Genomic DNA, 15,065 nt, shown 5'->3' on the forward strand with positions numbered 1-15,065 from the left:
AGCCATTTTGACCCAGGAGTCCCTTCCTTTACATATTTGGTACCAGGTACCAAATCATGTGGAACATAATTCTGTAACCCCCGTGATTGCTGGGATAGAGGGAGCCTCCTGTAAGTGCAGGATGTCTCCAGTTCTGACTGTTGCTCTGAAGGATGTAGTGAATTCAGGGGCCTGGGAGATAGCTCAGTCAGTCAAGTGTTTGCTGTGCCAGTGTGAGTTTCATCCACAGAACCCCAGGTAAAAAGCTGGGTACGGTGGCATGAGCCTGTCATCTCAGTACTGGGGAGGTAGGGACAGGAGGATCCCTGGGGCATGCTGGACAGCCAAACTAGTTCATTTGGTGAGTTCCAGGCCAGCAAAAGACCTTGCCGCCAAAAATTAAGTGGATAGTGCTGAGAAATGACACCAAAGATTGATTTGTAGCTTTTACATAAACACACACACACACACATGTGGACCTGTACGCAAATATGCACATCCACAAACATACACCTCATTGCACACACATATTAAAAAATCAGTATGGAATTCTGCCTTGATTAACATTCATACTTGGCTCATGTGCTTTCTTTGTAGGGACCTCTCCCTGCTAAGTACTTTTCAGATCTATTCCTATTACAGAACAACTTATTTAATGTCTTGGGATTTAGTTTTATGGGAGAAGACTTACTGGTGTTTTATTTAAAAGATAATATTTCTTCTAGAGCAATAGAAGGCACGGGTAAGCATAAAATGAAAAACCACTAAGGCTACCACAGAAAATCAATGCATGAAGGATCCTGATCTGCTAGCAACACATGGTGGAACTCTAGCTCTGCCGTCCGCTGATGAGTTTATCTCTGAATACTCTTTGGTTTTCTCATGGATGAAGTGGGACTAATATGCCAACTGGTATCTTTGGAGACTTCTACCAAACATGGGCAGAGCCATTGCCTATGCTCGGGCCCTCTGAGCCTTGACAGATGGGGGTCATTGTGTGGGCCAGGCTCCTCAGGTCTCTCAACCATGATTTTGTCAGTCTTGCGTTCTTAATCATTCCCATTTGTCTTTTGGGGAAAGTTGAGCATGCGTAGTCCTCTTCCCTGGGGGCCGTTGCAGGTGATTTGTTTTATGGGTCCACAGAGAGTTCCTAGAGCCTGTCTGTTGCCTGTTACAGGAGCAGCCCAGCCAGCCATGGCTCTCTAAGGTGACAATGTTTTTCTCTTAAGGCTCATTCATGTAGATGTGATTCTGCTGTCTCCTGGTGTTGGTTCTGTAGAAGCAAAGGACACGGCAGGGATGAGGTTATTCCCGTTGGAGAACTTGATACTCTCTTATTTGTGTGAAGAAGACACCATGTATAGCCTTATCTGTGTTATTATATCTAGTATATATGGAATCTGCCTAAAACACCATGCACCAGATCATTTCTAAGTGGGGCTCTTTCTCTGGGAGGAGAGACACATGTTTCTCTAGTAATTTCCATTGTAGTTACAGGAGTTTTTATGATGGGATCATACACAGGCTGCTTTTCTTAGAATTTTCCTCATTGCCCATCTCTCTCCCATTTCCTTCTTGGTGCCTTAGCCCTCTGAGTCAGATGTGCGTGCACATCCTTGGTTAATTTCCTAGAGCTCTCCATTTAGTGTGTCTTCTGATGGAGTTGTACGTGGGACCCCTACACACAGTGCCCAGAGAAGACCTGAGTGGGTCTGCACTGTTGGGGGCTCCCATCATGCCCCCACCCTATCTTAAATTGCCCACTGGAAGTCTGGGAGCCCCCGAGTCTCCTCCAGCCTGTGAAATACCAGTCATGGCAGAAACAGGGTTACCTGTGTCATCCTGTCAGCCATGGTATAGTCCCAGCATGCTGGAAGGTCCTTAGCTATATAACAAGTTCGAGGCCAGCTTGAGTTACATGAGACTCCATCAGAAAAAAAAAAAAAAAAAAAAAAAAAAAATTACCTAACTCTGAAGTTCCCAGCAGGGTTCACTGCCCCTGCCTCTGGTTTGTGCTTTAGTCTGAAGAGAATGACTCACCCACACTTCCTGTAGGAGCATGCTGATCTCTGACAAGAGTCATTTTGAGAGCCTGTCCAGTTCCAGCTGCTTTGAAAAGGTCTCTTTTTTCACACCATCCTTTGTGGTTTATTGAAAATTGAGGTGCAACTTTGACATTCCCCAAGACCCCGGGCTTTCAGATAGACATTCCACAATAACTTAATGGATAATCAATGGGTTTTTTTTGACGTTTTTGTCTTTGCTGGTTCAGTTTTGTGCATCCTGAGGATGACATTTTGTTTAAAAAATTGTCTCATGACATGGAAGAAAGAAGGAAGGCTTGTTAATGGGCAGCCTGGCTGTGGAATGTTCCAGAGTGTGAGGACACACCTGCAGGCACTTGGAAGGACAAAGGAGTTCTGAGCCTCTGGGTTTCATGATCCCCCTTGACTCCAGGGAAGTCACGGACCTTTGTTAGTTACTTTGCATCTCTGTGACAAAATACCTGAGAGAAATCAAGTTAAAGGAAAAAGGTTGACCTCGGCTCAAGATTGCAGTTCCACTTCTTTGGACTTAAGGCTAGGCAGAGTGTCAGGACAGCAGGTCTGTGGGGCAGCTCCCTCTGATGTGACAAGTGCCGTCATATACTCAGTTGTTTAAATCTCTGTGTTTCCCCTTGTGAGATGGGGCCTTTTTCTCAAAGGTCACCGCCACATTCCTTTAGCAAGCGAAGATCACAGCGTGTACTAGAGCCCCGACCTAGTCCATGGCTACTCTATACTCCAGCTCCAGAAAGGCTAGGTGCGTCTGCTTCCTGCCTCCATTCTAGGAGAACAGAGGCAGAGCAGCTGAAGGATTCATTCTCTTTGTATGTTGGCTACCAGGTGTGCTAAGGGTGAATGTGTGTGTGTGTGTGTGTGTGTGTGTGTGTGTGTGTGTGTGTGTGTGTGTGTTGTAAAGGATGATATATCTGGTACTTTCCTCATTCAGCCTCACCTTACCCTCTCTCTGAGTGAGGGCCTCTCACCGGGACCTGGGCTCAGTGATGCAGCTAGTCTGGCTGGCCTGTAAAGCCCAGGGATCCTCTCACATCTGCCTGGCCAGCTCTGGGGTGACAAATGCATGCTGGCACACCCAGCTTTTTGCGTGGGTGCTGGGGATGAACGGTATCCATCATGCCGCTCTCCCTCACACACAGCTTGGTTGTGGAGACCCCCAGTGGAGCCTGCATCCCTTGCGACTTCTCATCCTCCTCTCCTTACAGTCAAGAGCGGAGCTCATTTTGACAGTTGTTGCTGTGATATAGAGACCTGAGGGCTGCTGTTCATGTCTCCAGGACAGCACAGTGGTTGATTTTAATTATTTGACTTGTCATCATTGCTAGTTTCTAATAATGGCTTCAAAAGGAATGCTCGGCGTTTGAGTCAGAAGCGATTTTAGTTTCAGGGAACTCATGAACAAATTTAGAAAACAAAATATTAATGGTGGCAGGCTGTTCCTGAGGGATAGGGTTATGACTAATTTTTATTTTCTTCGTGGTTTTGTAAGATTTAGAAACAAACTTCCCTATGGAAAAAATATGCTTACTTGTGATGAGATAAAAGTGATTTGGAAAGGGGGATCTCCCCAAGTGAGTTCACCACCTCAGGACCCCTGATTCTCAACATACCCACCACAGTAGAGAGAGAAGTTATACAATAGGGACAATCTTATTTGGGCTAGCCTAGTGCCTTGCATGTTGGAACAAGGATAAGAACTCTCTGGGGTCTCAGTCTCTCTCTCTCTCTCTCTCTCTCTCTCTCTCTCTAATAATGGAACTAATGCCATTCCCAAGGGTGCCATTCTCATGACCTAATGACCTCCCCAAAGCTGTCTTCTATGAGCGTCCTTTGTATTGGAAACAGGATGAAGGACTGTGTTAGTTAGCTATCGTTGCTTTAACAACTTTTTACTAACATAATCATTTTAAGAAAAAAGATCAGACTTGTTCTTCTACAGCTGTGGAAGTCAAAAGTCTTAAATCAGTTCTTAAGTTGTTGACAAGACTGATTTGCTAGAGGCTCCAGGGTGGGGTTGCAGGACTCCATTCTTGTTCCTTCCAGCTTCTGCAGGCTTCTGCAGGCCTCTGCAAGCTTTTTCAGGCCTCTTCAGGCTTCTGCATGGCTGTCACTCTAATCCATGTCCCGCTGTTTCCTCTGCTGGGTCTGATCTCCTCCTTCCACCTCCTTATTTGAATTCTTTGACTGCATATAGAGCCTCCTCAGATAACTCAGGACAGTTGGGAATCTGGTCATTCCCTTTTGATAAGAGGGTAACTGTGGTAGGCTCAGGCACTAGAACTGGGTGTTTTTGTCGTCCTCATGGGCTGGCCACAGAAACCAAAACAATCCCTGGACCACTGGCCAGAGACAATTAGCTCGAGTCTTCCTGAGTTTTCATCTTGCCCTGGGACTTCTCATGGGGACCAGCTGTGTCTTCTTGTTTCCCATCCCAGGCCGCTTCTGTTTGGGTTTCTAAACAGTTCTACATACCTGCTGAATGCAGGTATCCCTGCTGCATTATCCCTGGCTCTTCTGCAGTGAGAGGATGGGTGGGTCCAGAAAGACAGTCTTTAGTGGGCTTTCTCTCCTGTGTGTTCGGTGAGGGTGTGAGCGTACCTTGGGGGTGTTGCTGAACTCCTCACTGTGTGCCACTGACTCCAGTCCCTCACAGAAACCACTTAAGTGAGGAACAGATGTTGGGTTCAAAGGGAAGAAAAACTTGTTTTGGCCCACGGTTTCCTTGGGTTTAGCCCATCATGGAGGGAGAAGGCATAGCAGAGAGCACCTTGGTCTGTGGCGTAGGCGACAGGACCCAGAGACCAGGTACAAGGAACCCCCAGTGTCCTTCTTTTAGCTAGGCTTCACCTCTCCAAACAGTGCCACCAGCTGGGACCAAACCCTCAAGTCATGAAACCATTTGGGACACATTTCAGGATTCAGCCATAACAGTTGCTGTCCCATCGAATGGACCTCTTACTCTGCTTACCTATTTAAACTAGCACCATGTCACCCTACTCGTGTGGCCACTCTGCTTTTTGTGACAAAAAAGATGTTCACGGCAAATGCACTCGTGGCTGTCATTTACTGAAGGTGACAGCATGCATATTCAAGTGTTTTCTCCCCTTGCTGGAGAATGTCACCACATAACATTCTTCTCCCATGACGCACAAGGACCATCAATAGCTTGAAGATGTCTCTTACCCTCTCACACAGAGGACACTGTTCTGGCTAATTTCTCATTTGAAGTTGAGAGAGGATCCACATACCGTAATTCCCACCCTTTCGAGGTATACGGGAGTCGAAGGGTGTGTAGTTATCACCATTGTCTACTTGATACATTCTCGCCATCCTGCAGAGACATCCCATACCTGGCTGGCAGCAGCAGTCATTTCCCGGTCCCCAGCTCAAGCTCCTGACTCCACCCTACTTTCCATCTCGTTTCCCGCCCTGCTCTCCCAAGGATGGTGGCGTGTGTGTGTGTGTGTGTGTGTGTGTGTGTGTGTGTGTGTGTGTGTGTGTCGTGTATGTGTGGCATGTGTGTGGCATGTGTGTGTGTGGCAGCTGCACTAGTTTCTTTCACTCGGTTCCTTTGCTTTATAGCATTGATATTAGTTCTGCTTCTGTTCAAGCCCAGAGCGTTCTCCATCCTGTGATGGGATGGTTAATCGTCTTCGACAGGACTGCATGTGAAGACACACCTCGGGTTTCCAGGGAGGTTACACTACGTGGAGGCCACCTGCCTGGATATGGACACCATCCTAAGGGGTGGGGACTGAATCAAGACGAGAAAGTGAGCCGGGCCAAGCGTTCATCTCTCTGCTTCTGATTGTAGATGCAATGTGGTCGGTTTCCTCACACTCCCACCTCCATGGCCTCCCTGCCAGGAAGGACCATATCTGCTCAGTCTGCACACCAGTCAACTCTTCAGATGCTTTTGTTGTAGTGACAAGAAAAGGAGCATCCATGTGGGTGCATGCCACTGGGCCTATGTTCATCTCCTCACGGGCATTTGGCTTCTTTGTGCCTTGGTCAGTGTTGAGTAGGAGTGTGTTTTGTGTGGACGTGCTCTGCTGTTTACATAGGTTGGGGTGGAACTGCCCTGTCACATAGGAGCCTTTCATTCTTTGAAGTCCATTGTTTCTTTTGTTAAGCTCCTCCCACTTTGTTCCAGGCCTCCAGCCTTACATGCTTTTCGTATATTATAACTCAGGACTGACTACAGCGCCACTCAAGGAAGTACTGGCCCTGGGGTGTCTGTGTGTCCCACTCTTTAAGGAGTACCAATCAATTTTGGGCTGGATTTTGTTTGTTTGGTTGGTTTTTTGTTTGTTTGTTTGTTTGTTTTTGAGACAGGATTTCTCTATTTCTCTGTGTAGTTTTGGTGTCTATCCTAGATCTTGCTTTGTAGACCAGGCTGGCCTCGAACTCACAGAGATCTGCCTGGCTCTGCATCCCAAGTGCTGGGATTAAAGGTGTGCACCACCACCACCTGACTTGGGTTGGATTTTAGTGGGCCACTAAATATCCGGGTGTTACTGATCATGACATAGGGCACTGGCTTCTGTGGGCTTCAAGTGTTCACATTGCCCCCAGGTAGCTTTGGAGGGCCAGCTCTCAGAACAAGGTGGGGCTACAGCTTACAAGAGGCTAGTAGTTACAGAATAAAGCATAGCATCTCACTTGCCTGGGACAAAGACTGTGTCGAACACTCTATTATTAGATACGGATTTCCCTAGGAAAAACATGATGTAATCATTCTAAGTTATATTTTGCTTCCAGACATTGTGGGATCGTTTTCAGCAATCAGTAGTGTGGGCCCAGCCAACAGGTGAGCGCCACACAGCCGTGAATTATTGATGATACTCAAACTTATTTACTAAGGATTTGGAAGATCTAGACACCATAGGAAGGATTCTGTGATTGTGTTTGGATATTTGTCCTCTTGAGTGAGACAGAGATGCAGAAGTTCAAAGGTGGAACCTGGCGGACACAGTTGCTGCAGGTGGAGTGGATTCTCGCTCAGCTGGTCCTCTCCTCCTGCTTTGGTGAGTTCACAGACTCTTTTCTAGCCATGGATGGCAAAGCTCTTCAGTTATTTCCAAAAAAAGTTCAGAGAACACATTTTGCTTTCCTATTTTATTGTATTTTTATTTTTTTTAACAACATGAAATGTTAGCGTCTGTGGCACCAGCCGGGTGTGTTGGAGGACTTCTCGCTCCAGATGTCCTGGCCTCTGTTCAGCAGCAGGCTCAGGCTGGGCAACCTAGATGGGTTCCAAGGGAGCGCCACTCAGGGTTGCAGAAGGAATGCCTGAGTGGTGTCCCTTTCACACATCCATCACCAGCAGGTGAGGATGGACCAGGCTCAGACAGGCGCAGACTGGAGTCGGTAAGGCCTGAACTAGCCCCTTCAGTCTTACTAGCCGTGTGACTTTGGGGAAAGGCCTGAGCATCTCAGTGCTGGCAGATGTGAATGGGTGATAACGTTTCACCTTGCAGTTAGGTATGGAGTGAGCTAACAGCTATTGCAACAGGCAGGCCACCTGCTGTGTCCCCCAACTGCACGGTAGAGCAGAGCCTGGTGAACACGAGTTCCTTTGTTTCTGCCTCCTTTTCCCTGCCCTCCTCCTTCATTCCCCCCCTCCGCCTCCCCCTTCCTTCTCCTTCAGGGCACCTTAGCTTAATCTTCCAGGTCTAGTCAGGTAACTTTCAAGGGGGACAGCTCAGAGCATTTTAATTCTCATCTCCAGCAGGTTACTTCAAGATCCCTCTCATTTACTCCAGGAGTTTGAAAACACTGTAATATTCCCCTTTAATTATCTGCACCTCAGTGGGAGGCCTGACATTATAATTAGCATGGGCTCCTGCATGGGATGACATTTTGCTCAACATATCGTGTTCCTGGGTGTGTGCAGTAGCAGAAGTTGAGAGCACACTTTCAAATGATGCCATTGGATGTGAGCATGAGGCCTGGCATGAACTCCTAGAGTGGGAAATTGCAGTTCCAGGGTCCCTGTGTGATCCCATGTGGAAGTGCCAGGCAAGCTGAGAGGCTCACCACTGTTGCCAAGGACTGTGGACACACAGGACTCCAGAGCTCTGCTTCCTGGCCAAAGCCACAAGCTATGGCTGCACTTGGACTTGTGTTAAAATGAAGACTAGTTTCCACATGGACTCTGTCATGTCATTCCCCTGCCTCATATGTAAAGAGAGGAGTCAAAGCCAGATAGTTGGAAGACAGTTTTTGTATGGATCTGCCAAGTTTCTGGTTAACCTCAGGCCGCCTTGCTCCCATGGCCAATACAGGATGTAAATAAGGCCTCATTTGTTTAGCTATGTATCTGTTTAGCTTTTTTTTTTTTTTTTAGACAAGGTCTTCCTCTATAGCCCAAGCTAGCCTGGAACCCACTCTGTATCCCAGGCTGGCCTAAAACTCTGGCAATCCTACTGCCTCGGCAGCTTAGGTACTGGCATTGTAGGAATGAGCCACTATGCCTAGCTTATTAAGGAAGAGGATCCCTGGAGTTTGGTGGCCAGCCAGTCTAGCTGAATCCAGGAGTTTCAGGTTCATTGAGAGAGAGACCCTGTCTCAAAAAACAGGGTGGAGAGTGGTTGAGCATGTCCTGACATGGACATCTGGTTTCTGTACACATACATACACATGTACATGTGTACTTGTACAAATGTGTGCATACATATACACATGAGTACAAACATACCTAAACACACAAAATTCATCCCATAGCCAAGGATGCCCTTGAGCTCTGGGTCATCCTTCCTCTGTTCCTTGAGTGTTGGAGTTACAGGTGTGAGCTACCACACTTCATTATGTGGTGCTACAGATTGTTCCCAGGGTTTTTTGCTTGTGTGGCAAGTGTTCTAGCAGCTGTGCTGAAGCCCCTGATTCACTTCTGCTTTTTTTCTTGAGTGGGGGACAGACATGGATTCAGATAGCTTGTACGGGAAAATTGGTGCATGCTTCTGAGTCATGATGTCCAGTGCTGGGCAAAGGCTGCTTCAATAATGAGAAGATTAAGATGCAAGTTTTCCTGTGTCCTGCCTAGTCCACAGCTGCTCAGATGCAAGTAAACACACAGAGGCTTATATTAATTAACTGCTCAGCCATTAGCTCAGGCTTACTACTGACTAGCTCTTACACTTAAACTCAACCCATTTTTTGTTAATCTATATGTTGCCATGTGTTCCGTGGCTTTACCTGTGTGCCATTACGTGCTGCTCCCTGGATGGGAGGATGGTATCTCCTGACTCAGCCTTCCTCTTTCTAGAATTCTCCTTGTCTGCTAATCCCACCTATACCTCCTGCCTGGCAAGTGGTCAATCAGACTTTTATTTAACCAGTGTACAAAAGCATTATCTCACAGCATTTCCCCTTTTCTGTTTAATTAAAAAGGAAAGTTTTAACTTTAACATAGTAAAATTATATATAACAAAACACTTATCAAGCAAGAATTACAGTTACAATATCTAGTCTATTTATATTTGGCAAATTCAAAGAAAATATTCTATTTATCCTATATTTGTGAGTCTAATGTTTTATAACTAACATAGTTATTTTTTATTATAACTAAGGAAAATTATAACTATCTAGTCTTCAACTACATCAAAAACCTCAGAAGGATATAATAGCTCAGTCGGTAGAGCATGAGACTCTTAATCTCAGGGTCATGGGATTGTGCCCCATGTTGGGCGCCAGATATAACTGTATTTAACAAGGCATTTCCACAAAATTTATCTGGTAATCAAGAGAGGTTTATTTCTGAGATAATTTACAGCCAATAGGGATTGGTTACAGGATCCAGGAGAGATGAGCTACCATCCAGTGGAGAACTCTGGCTTGGTCTCCATCCAGATTCCAGGACCACAAGGTATCCAGAAGGGGCCAAACACATACGCACCTCAAGTCTTAAGGGGCTTGCTCTTAGCCACAACCCAGGGGCAGGTCATAGGCAGGTGTGGCAGTTACCTGCTATCACTCTAGGGTCAGTGTTTCAAGGTCAAAGCTGGAACAGCTACCCACTAAAAGAAGGCTTTTCTTGTCCTCCTGCTCCTCCTGTTCCTCCTGCTCCTCCTGTTCCTCCTGTTCCTCCTCCTCCTCCTGCTCCTCCTGCTTTTCCTCCTCCTAGTCTTCTCCCTCCTCCTGGTCCTCCTCCTCTTTCTGCTCTTCCTCTTCCTCCTCTCCTACTTTCAAATAGACACCTGCCCTCTCTCTTGGCTAAGACAGCCTAATGGGTCCATGTCAGCTTATGCCCTCCTGAAAAACTAGTCCCTTAGCTTAACTTGGGTTTTGAGGAAAGGGTCCTGTCTCCTGGAGACCACTGTGACACTCTCAGGCTTTTCTAGGAACATTGCCTAGCTTGGCACTCACAGCTGCTACATAAGACATTTAGTTAACAATACATTTTCTAGAATTGCTTTGCCTCCCTTGTGAAAACAATTCAGGTGTTGTTGATTGTGTATATCTTTTAGTCATTGGTGCCAGGGAAGCTAAGGTCTGTATTTCCTTGGTAACAGTGACGTATGTTCTTAGGGTCTGAATTAGTGTTCTCCCATTTTACAACCAATCATCATATCACACTTTAGTCAGTTTCAAAAGGAGGGGGATTTTTTTCATTAGTTGTCACAGTTTTTCCCCACATTGCTGTTTTGTTTCCTGGCCACTGATTATATTTCTAATCCAGATGCATGACCTGAAGATGCTTATTTTGATACAGAGGAGAGGAGAGGAAGTAACCTTTGTAGTACTCTCTGAACATCTGCAGTGCGAAGCAGCTATACACCCGCACCTCAGAGATGCAATACAGGAGGCTGGAAAGATGGCTCAACTGTTAAGAGCACTTGTTCTTGTACAGAGGACCTGAGTTCAATCCCCAGCGCACACATGGCAGCTCACAACTATCTGTAGCTCCAGTCCAAGGGGATCTGACACTTTCTTCTGACATCCAAGGGTGCCAGACACTCACGTAGTGCACATACATAAAGGTGAGCAAAACACTCACACAATACAATAAAATTAATATATCTTAAAAAAAAGAAATATGTAAAAATACAATGTGGCTTTTTAAACTCTCTGATAGCCATAAATAGGAATGATAAGTGAATAAGCATGTTTTATATATATGTACATGTATCATTTATTATAAAATCTCCCCTGGGGTATAAATTTAAAACATAAAAGGAGCAAAAAACAAATGGAATTATTTACAAAATACATTTCATCTAATGTAGCCACCCTATTACCATTTCAACATAGAATCTGTATTTAAAACTTGGAGGACCATATAGATTTTGAAGTGTGTGTTTTATGTTCAAGGCATATTTCAATGTGGATGCTGAATTTTAATGGTTAAAATGAAATTGAGTCATTCTGAAACAGAGTTGTGAGCCAAGGAGCCAGCTCAGTGGGTAAAAGGCACCTGCCACGCAAATACCTGATGACCCGAAGTTAGAGCTCTGAAACCAGGGTAGAAATCAAAATGCTGTGGCTGGGCAGTGGTGATGCACACCTTTAATCTTAGCACTTGGGAGGCAGAGGCAGGCAGCTCTCTGAGTTCAAGGCCAGCCTGGTCTACAAAGTGAGTTCCAAGATAGCCAGGGCTATGCAGAGAAACCCTGTCTCAGAAAAAAAATTCCAGATGTTATAGCAAGTACCTGCAATCCCAGCACTCATGTAGCAAGCCCAGCACTCATGCAGCAAGCCCAGCACTCATGCATGGAGGTGGGAGGTGGAGACAGGAGAGTTGCCTGGCAGCTCATGGGCAGGGAAGCTTGAAAGCAGCATCAGCCTGATTCTTCCTGAAACAAAATGGAAAGAGAGAACCATCTCCTGAAGGTTGTTCCCTGACCTCCACATGTGCACTGTAGTATGAACAACTCTCTTTCTTACACACATACTAAAAGCAACACCAAAGTTGTACATAATGGGTGAATGTTACACAGTCTTTAAATTTATCCCAGTTGAAATGAAATGAAATGATCTGTTTTCAGTTCTCAACAGGGAAGTGTGGCTAGCAGCTGCCATGGTGAAGGAGTCTGATCCCGATGCTTAAAAAGGGATAAGGGGAATGAAATGGAGTTCCTGCAGTGAAAGAGCTTTCAGTCTAACAGAAGAAACAAAGTTTACTCACACATCCATTTCAACATTGCGCAGAAGCCGAGCATGATGGTGTACACCTTTAATCTCAGCATTTGGGAGGCAGAGGCAGGCAAATCTCTGGGAGTTCAAAGCCAGCCTGGTCTACAGAGTGAGTTCCTGGACATCCAGAGCTACCTAATAAACCCTGCCTTAAAATAAATAAGTCAGCATTGTACAGAGTGGATGGGTCATCACAGGAAGTCAACACAGTCAATGCAAAAGCCTTGGGAACAGGAATGTGGTTGGTTTTTGTTTTCTGTAGTCTTTGAAGATGAGGCAGTTAAAAGTCACTCTGGCTACTGGAAATGCTGCTGTTACGGGGCTTGAGCTCCTGCCTGGCATGTGCAAGGCCTTGGATTCCGCTTCCAGCCCTGCAGGAAAAAACAAAACAGAACGAACAAACCAAATACAAACAAAACCAAGAGTTGTCTCTTGGCCCCGGTGTCACTATTTGGGAGCATTTCTGTCCCCTACAGGAGAGCGTTAGTCACTTTCCTCCTTGCTTGGAAGAAGCCAATGAACGGAGGAAGGGTTGATTTGGGCTGATAACTTGAAGGCTGCAGCCCATCGTGGTGAGGTGAGGGAGGTATTGTGGTGGGAGCTGGCCACATAGCGTCCACAGTCAGGCAGCCGAGAGAGCTGAATGTTGGGGCTTATCTGCCTCTCTCCTTTTCTCCAGTCCAGGATCTCAGCCCATGGAATAGTGCTAGTCATAGTCAGGGTAGGTCTTCTGTGCCCGCTTCAATGGTTTTGGGGACTCCCTTACAGATATACCCAGAGGTTTGTCTCTATGGTGATTCTAAACCACATCAAGTTGACAAGATCAGTCACCACAGGGAGCTTAGAGGGGACTATTAGAATACCCTACACAAAGGGGCAGATCAAGGCCATTGTCTGGGTACCAGATGGCTGTCTCTCATCCCATTCATGTAGCCACAGCACTGACCTGCCTCCTGGGTGTGGGGGGTAGTCTGTGTCAGGGGTTTCCTTTCTTGCCAGATTTCATCCCCAGTGCTCTTCAGCTGGTGACTCTTCCTGGTCAAGGCTGCATGAGATACACATCAGACCCTTGTGGTCCCTGGAGAAGCCACACAGAGGACCAACCTCATAGCAAATGTCTGCTCCCATCCCTTTAAGCCGGAGGTATAATGGTGTCAGCAGATATTCCAGAGTCCCCCGTGGGTGGTCCACCCCAGCTAAGAGTTGGCCTTGGCAAGAGTGTGATTCACTTTCCCGTAAATAGAGCTGTGGCTCTTCTAGAACATTGGCTCATAAAAACACTCAGCACCTTTGCTAGCTGTAGGTCCCCCAAGCAGCCACCTCCCCTGCTTCCAATCTCTCTCTCTGTCCCCCTAGGAGGCTTTCTAATTTGTTCCCAAGCCACAGCAGATAACAAGTTTAATCAATTGATAACGTTCAGGGTTCACGCTCTGTAACAACCCCAGCTGATTCCTATTCATGTATGCTAATCCTAACGCACATTAATTATGCATTTAATAAGTCCTTGTTTATTCTGTTTGCCTGCATTCCCTGGATGGCTTTTATGGTGTGAGGTTGAGAATAATGACAGTGTTAGTTGTGTTCTACAAATAACAATTAACTGAGGGTGGATCCTCAAATGGAAATTCCATTTTCTTTTCTTTTCTCAGAAGAAAATGACATTCGTCATCTTCTAGGTCTAGTCCCTGCTCTTTCTGCCGCTTGTTCACTCTCAGGGTTGGGACTGCCTGTTGAGTCCTGTCAGCAGAGATGTGTCTTGTCTCGACTTGAACGACTTCATTGCTTTGTGCTCCCCTCTTCTAGGCTACTAGGTCTGGGACATGAGCTCAGTATGGCAGCTTGGGAGAGAAGACAGACTTCCCTCCATAGATCTGGGGTGCAGAGTATCTTTAAGATGAGTCTGTGTGAAGCCTCCCAAACCTCACAGGGGAGGGCTGTGGTACATCTAAGCTCCAAGAGACACCTGAAGCAGCCATACCATTTTGATCCAGCTGGCTCTATTCTGCAAATAGACAACCCTGTGGCCCATGTATTTTAGATATGACCTGCCCACTTGTGAGTGTTAAGAATCTTATTCATGTCTTCCCTCAGTCAGTTGCTGCTGGTTGCTGGGATCTTTGGGGCTATCCATCTGATTGCTTTTGTCTTGGATTCTGTGCTAAAGGTGGTTGTCTTAGGGTTTCTGTTGCAGTGAAGAGACACCACGACCAGAGCAACTCTTACAAAGGAAATCATTTAACCGGGGCTAGCTTACAGTTTCAGAGATTTTAGTCTATTATCATTATGGCAAGCATGGTGGCATGCAGGCAGACATGGTGCTGGAGATGGAGTTGAGAGTTCTACATCTGGATCCACAGACACTAGAAAGAGCATACTAGACCCATCTTAAGCATCAGAGACCTCAAAGCTCATCCCCTAGTGACCTATCTTCTATAGCAAAGCCACGCCTACTCCAACAAGGCCACACCTTCTAATAGTGCCACTCTCTGTGGGCCTCTGGGGGTCATTTTCGTTCAGACCACCACAGTGGTTATGTTCCATTGTCTGCAAATGGCTGTAGCCCTGTGACCTGGCTTGCTCTGCACAGCCTTACTCCCTTTCTCACTGCTGTGACACGGGTCATGACTAAAGCATACGAAGAAAGGAAGAATGGCACACAGTTTGCAGGTTCAGTCTGTCGCATATCACGGTGGATGTCACGTCAGGAGGAAGGCGAGACAGATAGTCACATCCCATCGGTGTCCAGGAAGCGGAGAGAAGTGAATATCGTTTCTGACTGACTTTCTCCTTCTCATGCAGTCTGGGACCCCAGCCCGTGGAATAATGACAGCCATGTTTACAGTGGGTCTTCCTTCATCAGTTAACCCAGTCTAGAAACTCACTCACAGACAC

The 15,065-nt window shown here is 46.3% G+C and overlaps 1 protein-coding gene across 1 annotated transcript in view; it reads left to right on the forward strand.

The window, feature by feature from the left end:
• Positions 1-15,065, forward strand: part of Slc39a11 (solute carrier family 39 member 11) — a 352,128-nt gene that overhangs the window by 209,377 nt on the left and 127,686 nt on the right. The gene's annotated exons all lie outside the window — the stretch shown is intronic.

The sequence above is a fragment of the Peromyscus leucopus genome, chromosome 8b (assembly GCF_004664715.2).
Source record: "Peromyscus leucopus breed LL Stock chromosome 8b, UCI_PerLeu_2.1, whole genome shotgun sequence".
Lineage (NCBI taxonomy): Eukaryota > Metazoa > Chordata > Mammalia > Rodentia > Cricetidae > Peromyscus > Peromyscus leucopus.